At 43.6% G+C, this 8,173-nt stretch overlaps 1 long non-coding RNA gene across 1 annotated transcript; it reads right to left on the bottom strand.

Annotated features, from left to right (window-relative positions):
- Positions 1–214: 214 nt before the first annotated feature.
- Positions 215–7,682, bottom strand: LOC147120980 (uncharacterized). The gene is made up of 2 exons (XR_015075961.1): positions 7,488–7,682; positions 215–3,621 (listed from the first exon to the last, which is right to left on the bottom strand). It is a non-coding gene; the product is annotated as an uncharacterized LOC147120980 (long non-coding RNA).
- Positions 7,683–8,173: the final 491 nt, after the last annotated feature.

Below are 8,173 nucleotides of genomic sequence, written 5' to 3'. Positions count from 1 at the left end.
TAAGGGTCAGACAAAAACCATCAGTGTGCAAAAAAACTCATGGAAAGTTTCCTCTTTTAAAGATTCCCAGAATTTTGCAACCCTATAAATCAGTGACCATGATTATCCTCAGTATTTACATTTTTATCCCTTACAGCACCTTGTACCATGTTAGAAGTACTTAACAGAATAGAGATGAACATAGTCTGTGTACGTGTGTAATAAATCAAACAAAAAGTGTTGGAGCGTTTTATTTTCAGAATATTTTACATGAAGAGGTACAGTAGATATGATCAAAAGACAGATTCCCTTGTGCAAAAGTACAAAAAAAGCGCACTTAAGATAACAAACGTCCTGTGTACAAAACCATTTCTGTGCATTGTGCTGTAAAATATCTTGGTTAAGATTTATTTTACACGGTTACCTCCACTTTTAGATTGATTAAAATAATAGCTTTGTCACTTTATAGCACGTTTCCTACTGAAGCAAGGCGCTCAGACTGCCAGTGCTCAGAAATCTAACCTAATTAGCTTTGGGGAAGATTTCAGAGCATTAGCAACAATGGGGAATATGGGCATGCAAAATCCACAAGTATAGGCGAGCTCAGCATGCCCTCACCCCCAAGAATTGGCAGCCTGCAGCATTCAGTGCCATTAATTATGATAATTTATGTTTATTACTGACAGTACTTCTCTCGTGGCACCTGAAAAACCACCTCCTACATTGGGTTTCTGTGATGCCTTGTTTCTACAACAGAAAGAAAACACTTTACAGCCAATGAAGTACTTTTGAAGTGTAGTCACTGTTGCAATGCAGGAAACATGGCAGCCAATTTGCACTCAGCAAGCTCCCACAAACAGCAATGAGATAATGACCAGATAATCTCTTTTTAGTGATGTTGGTTGAGGGATAAATACTGGCCAGGACACTGGGAAGAACTCCCTTGCTCTTCTTCAAAATAATGCTGGGGGGGGGTCTTACATCGACCTGAGAGGGCAGACGGGGCCTCGGTTTAATATCACATCCGAAAGATGGCACCTAGAAGTGCCTATATGTTCAAGTCTCTGAAGTGGGACTTGAACTCATAACCTTCTGACTCAAAAGGTGAGAGTGTGACCATTGAGCCAAGGCAGACATCTTTACAACACTGCTGCTGGAGTCAGGGTGCCTCTAGTTACAATACAAACAAATACAGGAAACTTTGTGAGATCCGGCACCGACGTGTTGCCGATCTATCAAAACTGCCGGACACACAAAGTTAATGTTGAAGCATACGGAGGTTTTCATCTCCGTATCTGACAACAAACACTGTTGCTTAGCAACAGCTTCTAAAGAGCCGGCTGCAGCTGCAAGCGTCACTAGCTGAAGCTGTTGCTATAGCTACAGACCTTGCAGTGGCTGACTAGGAAAAAAAAAAGAACGAGATCTAAAAAAACTTACAGAAAATGGCTCCTGATTTTTGCCGTTAGATCGAGTATTCCGGACATACAACCTCCGGATAAACCAAAGTTTCCTGTACACAATAAAATTCCTTCTTTTCCATACCACAATAACTTGTTAACCAAGACACTCCTGCAAATAAAGTCTCAATAGCTCCACTCGGCTAATAGCAATAATAAAACAAATATGGTTACTACTTTGCCATTACATAGCTGGAGGGGATAGTTAAAGACAGGATTGGTGGCGGGGGGTGGGGGGCAGAAAGCGGTAGATTTTATTCCATTTGTAACATTTGTGTTCGTTTCACATTTGATAGTCAAAACAATTTTGTGGCATGTAAATAATAAATTACAATACCTTTCCTTTGCTGATGCCACCAAACAGTAACCTGTTTGATTCTGGGGTGCATCAGATTTATCTGTGCCCGCACGCCACCACTTTAGAGTGACATAAAAGCGGCCCTTTTCTGCTAGTTAACATTTGTAAACAGTAACGATTGGCTCTGGTGTGTCAAGAATTCGCTGCATCCTTGAAGCAATTTTCTCGGCTGGCAGTCTTTAATAGAGAGAATGCTGCATTGCCAGAACTGAACTTCAGATGAGACATTAAACCAAGGTCTTACCTGCATGTTCAAGTCAACATTAAAGAGCCTATGGCACTATTCAAAGAGCAGGGAGGTCTGGTCAAAATTCCTCCTTCAACCCATACCACCACCAAAATAAGAACAGATCAACTGGCTAATCAACTCCTTGCTAGTTGCTGGTACAGAACTAATGATACGAGTGCCGACACAATAGTCTCTGCACTTCAAAAATGGTTCAATTTGTGAAACACTTGATATGCCGACATGGTAAGGCTCTATATAAATTCAGTGTATTTTTTTTGTAGACATTGAGGGTAATTTTCAACTTTGCTGCCCCAGTGGTAATTTGGCAGTGTGGCTCTCCCTCCCATTGTAGACCCTGTCCAATTTGGGGAGGACATAACTCGGTTAACTTTTCTGTGATGCGTGAGGCATTTTCCTCCCCAACATCTAGGTTGAGCCAGAGCAACATTTTTAAATTTATGAATCCTCATTTGCTGGTCTGAACCAATATAAAACAATCACTTTTTGTGTCACAGAACTCCATTTCGCACTGCGATGCTCAAAAATAATAAAATTCAGTTCTTAAGTCAATACCCAGTTGTCATTTTTTTTAATATAAAAGAGGTTTAATAGTGGTAACTGTCATCAGATGTCTCTAGCACATTTTCTATAGATGGCAATTATGTAGATTATTGCCACCTTGTACAGACTGCACCAACTTAATGGCCAGAATTTTCTCCATAAAAAAACAGGTGGGTTTGGAGCGTGGGAGGCAGTTAAATTGTTAAAAATGGGATTCCCGACATGAACCCACCCACTTCCGGTTTTAACGGAGACAGGTGACCAAGCCGCTCCCAGAGGGCCGAACATCAATTTAAATATTATAATGAGGCTGGAAGTCTCTTTTTTAACCTCCATTTTGAATTTAACTGCATGTGGACGAGTTTCACACAATTCGTGAAACCTGGCAGTTAAAGCAAGGTGGGGACTGCTACATCCAGGAGCTAAGTGGCTTTATGCCTACCTTCTGGATCCAGGGTCCCAACCTAACACCCCCACCGCGATTGGAGACTCCCCTCACGAGGCCTCCAATTGCCTTCCCAGGCCTCTGATCCCCACCATGAGGCCTCCCCGCCCCATTGATGATGCCGAGGCCGGCCACAGTCCTCTCTCTCTCTCTCCCAGCGATCTCCGACCAACTCCACCCCCCCCTCCCCCCGATCGCAACCTCTCTGCAGCTGCAGGCCTACCCGCTAGCAGCCTCCCCATCTGACTGGCTGCGGGCAGGAAACCGAGGCCTCACATGCAAATCAGGCCCTGCCGTTAATGTCTTCCAGTCTCCCTGCCCCCAACCCGCCTACCTGCAGAAAATGCTGGCCTATATTTTCATTATGGTTAAAATAGGGATATCTGTTGTGATCAAATATCTCTAGCTACTTTGAATTGAGCCTAAACATCTTCATGGATTTCCTCACCATTGTATGGCTCTTTGCACAGAACGACATTCCGACCTCAATAAAATACTTTGATCAGTCTCTGGGGTCAAAATTTGCAAGTTGTCCTCAACGGGGGACATTGGGTCAAGTTTTTGACTAGATTGAAGCTTCTTGGATTCCCTGTGGAGAACAAAATCTTTTGTTAATAGCTAAAATTGAAAAAGTGTACATACAACTCTCTTCTGAATTGGTCTATATACTAGGTAGAATCTGAATTTGAAAAATTCTCAATCCTTGTACTATCACATTTGAAAAATGACATCATTTTCAATGAAAAAAAAGTTGTATTTCAGTTTCAATTTTCTGAAAGGGATTCTGAGATATGTTGAAATTTAATGGACAGCATAGGAGAAACAGTAAAACAATACTGAAACCTCAACAGAATTGCTGAGTGACAGAGGTTATCTGGTTTTGCAGCAAGTGGGAGCAGCTGAAACAACTGTAGGTTTGGATACAGAGAGAGAGACTGGTAGTCTAAATGTTAAGTGTGTAGGTAGAAACAATGGCATAAGGCAACAGGATTGGAAGATGGGACTATCCCAGCATCACTCATGCTCCAAAACGAGTCCATTCCAAATACAGTAGTGAGAAGAAACCAGTTTCACATTATAAAAACCAGAATAGCTCTGCTAACCAGCAGTACTGCACTCTTGCTGCAAGAAGGATGAAAGCATACAGTGAGTCAGTAGGATTGAAATATAGGACCATATACTAGCCAGCTGCAACTCAAATCAGGCAACACTGAGGTTGGGGATGGCATTAAACGGGAAATTAGAGACGCGTGCAATAAGGGCACAGCAGTTATCATGGGTGACTTTAATCTACATATAGATTGGGCTAACCAAATTAGTAACAATACTGTGGAGGAGGAATTCCTAGAGTGTATACGGGATGGTTTCCTGGACCAATATGTTGAGGAACCAACGAGAGACTGGGTATTATGCAATGAGAAAGGATTAATTAGCAATCTTGTTGTGCGAGGCCCCTTGGGGAGGAGCGATCATAATATGATCGAATTCTTCATTAAAATGGAGAGTGAAGTAGTTGACTCAGACTAGGGTCCTGAATTTAAATAAAGGAAACTACGATGGTATGAGGCGCGAGTTGGGTAGGATTGATTGGGGAATGTCACTCAAAGGGTTGACGGTGGATAGGCAATGGCAAACATTCAAAGATCACACGGATGAACTACAGAATTTGTTCATCCCTGTTTGGCATAAAAATAAAACAAAAAAGGTGACTCAATCGTGGCTAACAAGGGAAATTAGGGATAGCATAAGATCCAAGGAGAGGACATATAAATTGGCCAGAAAAAGCAGTAAACCTGAGGATTGGGAACAGTTTAGGATTCAGCAAAGGAGGACAAAAGGATTAATTAAGAGGGGGAAAATAGATTGAGAGTAAGCTTGCAGGGAACATAAAAACAGATTGTAAAAGCTTTTATAGATATGTGAAGAGAAAAAGATTGGTGAAGTCAAGCGTAGGTCCCTTGCAGTCAGAATCAGGGGAATTTATAATGGGGAACAGAGAAATGGTGGACCAATTAAATACATACTTTGGTTCTGTCTTCACAAAGGAGGACACAAATAACCTTCCAGAGATGTCGGGGAACATAGGGTCTAATGAGAGGGAGGAATTGAATGAAATCGGTATTTGTAGGGAAATGGTGTTAGGGAAATTGACGGGATTGAAGGCCGATAAATCCCCAGGGCCTGATAATCTACATCCTAGGGTACTTAAGGAAGTGGCCCTAGAAATAGTAGATGCATTGCTGGTCATCTTCCAAAATTCTATAGACTCTGGAACAGTTCCCATGGATTGGAGGATAGCTAATGTTACCCCACTATTCAAAAAAGGTGGTATAGAGAAAACGGGGAATTATAGACCGGTAAGCCTGACACCGGTAGTGGGGAAAATGCTAGAGTCCGTTATAAAAGATGTAATAGCAGCGCACTTGGAAAACAGTAACAGGATCAGACATAGTCAACATGGATTTACAAAAGGTAAATCGTGCTTGACTAATCTACTGGAATTTTTTGAGGTTGTAACTGGTAGAATAGATAAGGGAGAACCATTGGATGTGGTGTATTTGGACTTTCGGAAGGCTTTCGATAAGGTCCCGCATAAGAGATTAGCGTGTAAAGTTACAGCACATGGGATTGGGGGTAAGGTACTGACGTGGATAGAGAACTGGTTGGCAGACAGGAAGCAAAGAGTTGGAATAAACGGGTCTTTTTCCAAGTGACAGGCAGTGACTAGTGGGGTACCACAGGGATCGGTCCTACGATCTCAGCTATTCACAATATATATCAATGATCTAGACGAGGGAACTAGATGTAATATCTCCAAGTTTGCAGACGACACAAAGCTGGGTGGGCTTGTGTGCTGTGAGGAGGATGCAGAGAAACTCCAGTACGATTTGGACAGGTTGGGTGATTGGGCAGATGCATGGCAGATACAGTATAATGTGGATAAATGCGAGGTTATCCACTTTGGTGGCAAAAACAGGAAGGCAGATTATTATCTGAATGGCAATAGATTGGGAAAAGGGGAAGTGCAACGAGACCTGGGTGTCCTTGTGCACCAGTCGTTGAAGGTAAGCATGCAGGTGCAGCAGGCGGTTAAGAAGGCAAATGGTATGTTGGCCTTCGTAGCGAGAGGATTCAAGTACAGGAACAAGGATGTCTTGCTGCAGTTGTACAGGGCCTTGGTGAGACCACACCTTGAGTATTGTGTGCAGTTTTGGTCGCCTTATCTGAGGAAGGATGTTCTTGCCATGGAGGGAGTGCAGTGAAGATTCACCAGGCTGATACCTGGGACGGCAGGAATGACGTATGAGGAGAGGTTGGGTCGATTGGGCTTATACTCGCTGGAGTTTAAAAGAATGAGAGGGGATCTCATTGAAACTTATAACATTCTAACAGGACTGGACAGACTAGATGCAGGAAGGATGTTCCCGATGGCCGGGGAGTCCAGAACCAGGGGTCACAGTCTAAGGATAAGGGGTAAGCCATTTAGGACAGAGATGAGGAGGAATTTCTTCACACAGAGACTGGTGAACCTGTGGAATTCTCTGCCACACAGGACAGTTGAGGCCAATTCATTAAATATACTCGAGAAGGAGTTGGATATATTTCTTGAGGCTAAAGGGATCAAGGGATATGGGGAGAAGGCAGGGACAGGGTACTGAATTTGGATGATCAGCCATGATCTCATTGAATGGAGGAGCAGGCTCGAGGGGCCGAATGGCCTACTCCTGCTCCTATCTTCTATGTTTCTATGTAACACAACACGTTAGTGTATTTTTATACCAGTGTACATTAATTAACTGTCATTTGAGGAAGATAGGAGCCAGATGTTTATTTGATGCCGTTACCTGGGAGCCAGGCTGGACCAGAGAGCCTGGTTTGCCAGGGATTGGAGGAGTTGGTTGCACAATGGAAGTGGGGATTGGTTCCTGGTAACCATGTTGATAGCAGGAAGCAGACATGCTTATCACAAACAAATCATACACAAGATTTTGGGTCATGCAGTTTTCCACAGCAGCCAAGCCACAGGATGCAATGGACAATAAGAGGCCGCGCGAGATTCATAGATTTTACTTTATGGTAGTAGCGGAGTGAATAAAGACAGCAGGAGAAGCCGCACCAGTGGGTCATCATTCAACCTCAGTCACAGACCACCACACTGCATGGAATGCACTCAACAGGAGCACCTTTTGCCTACTGAAAGCAAGTCTCATTCAAATTCTTTCTCGTTTTCTCTCCCTCTTCCTAAAAGTGCCTCCTTCCCTCATTCATTTTTTTCAAGTAACTATTTAAGAAAAATTTTAAAGGATGCGCACAACTTTTGGCTGCCCCAGCAAGCTTCAAATGTAAAAAATGTCATATACACCTTGGCTCACAGTCATAAAAACAGGCAGTGAAGGCAGACACCAAACAGACCATGATCTTATAACGAGTACCATTCTAGTAAGCAGTACTTACCCCTTAAACCCAAATTTCTTCCATAAATCATGGATTGTAACCTGCAGCTCAGGCTTGTTCTCGTTGTTTGGGGCAGACTTCCTTTTCTGCAGTGACGGTGACCTTTTGTTCAACCCACTGGCTTTGGCTGGTCCTGGAAGCTTCAGTTTAGTGGACTTTCCAGAAGATCCAGGGCTCAGTTTGTGTAACCCAGGAACCTGAATGAAAAGTACATTTGGTAAATCTACAGTAGTACAGCCAAATCCATTTCTGGTTGCAGTTTTGCATTAAAAGAATGACTACTGCGCAACAATAAAAAGGGTAAAAATGTATCTGATTAAGCATCAGCTTCCGAAGAAGAGATCAACTTTATTCCAGAAGAATCACTTTTTTTTTTTAAAAAAGCCATATATTTTTCTGCCTCAAACTCCCCCCGATCCCCCAAACTCCCCCCCTCGATCCCCCAAACTCCCCCCAACTCCCCCTCGATCCCCCAAACTCCCCCCCGATCCCCCAAACTCCCCCCCTCGATCCCCCAAACTCCCCCTCGATCCCCCAAACTCCCCCCCGATCCCCCAAACTCTCCCCCCGATCCCCCAAACTCCCCCCCGATCCCCCAAACTCTCCCCCCGATCCCCCAAACTCCCCCCCTCGATCCCCCAAACTCCCCCCAACTCCCCCTCGATCCCCCAAACTCCCCCCCGATC

This window comes from Somniosus microcephalus, chromosome 3, assembly GCF_052327205.1.
Source record: "Somniosus microcephalus isolate GS21.2 chromosome 3, FLI_Smic_1.0, whole genome shotgun sequence".
Classification (NCBI taxonomy): Eukaryota; Metazoa; Chordata; class Chondrichthyes; order Squaliformes; family Somniosidae; genus Somniosus; species Somniosus microcephalus.
Note: the sequence above shows the minus strand (reverse complement) of the source record. Positions and strands in the feature narration are given on the sequence as shown.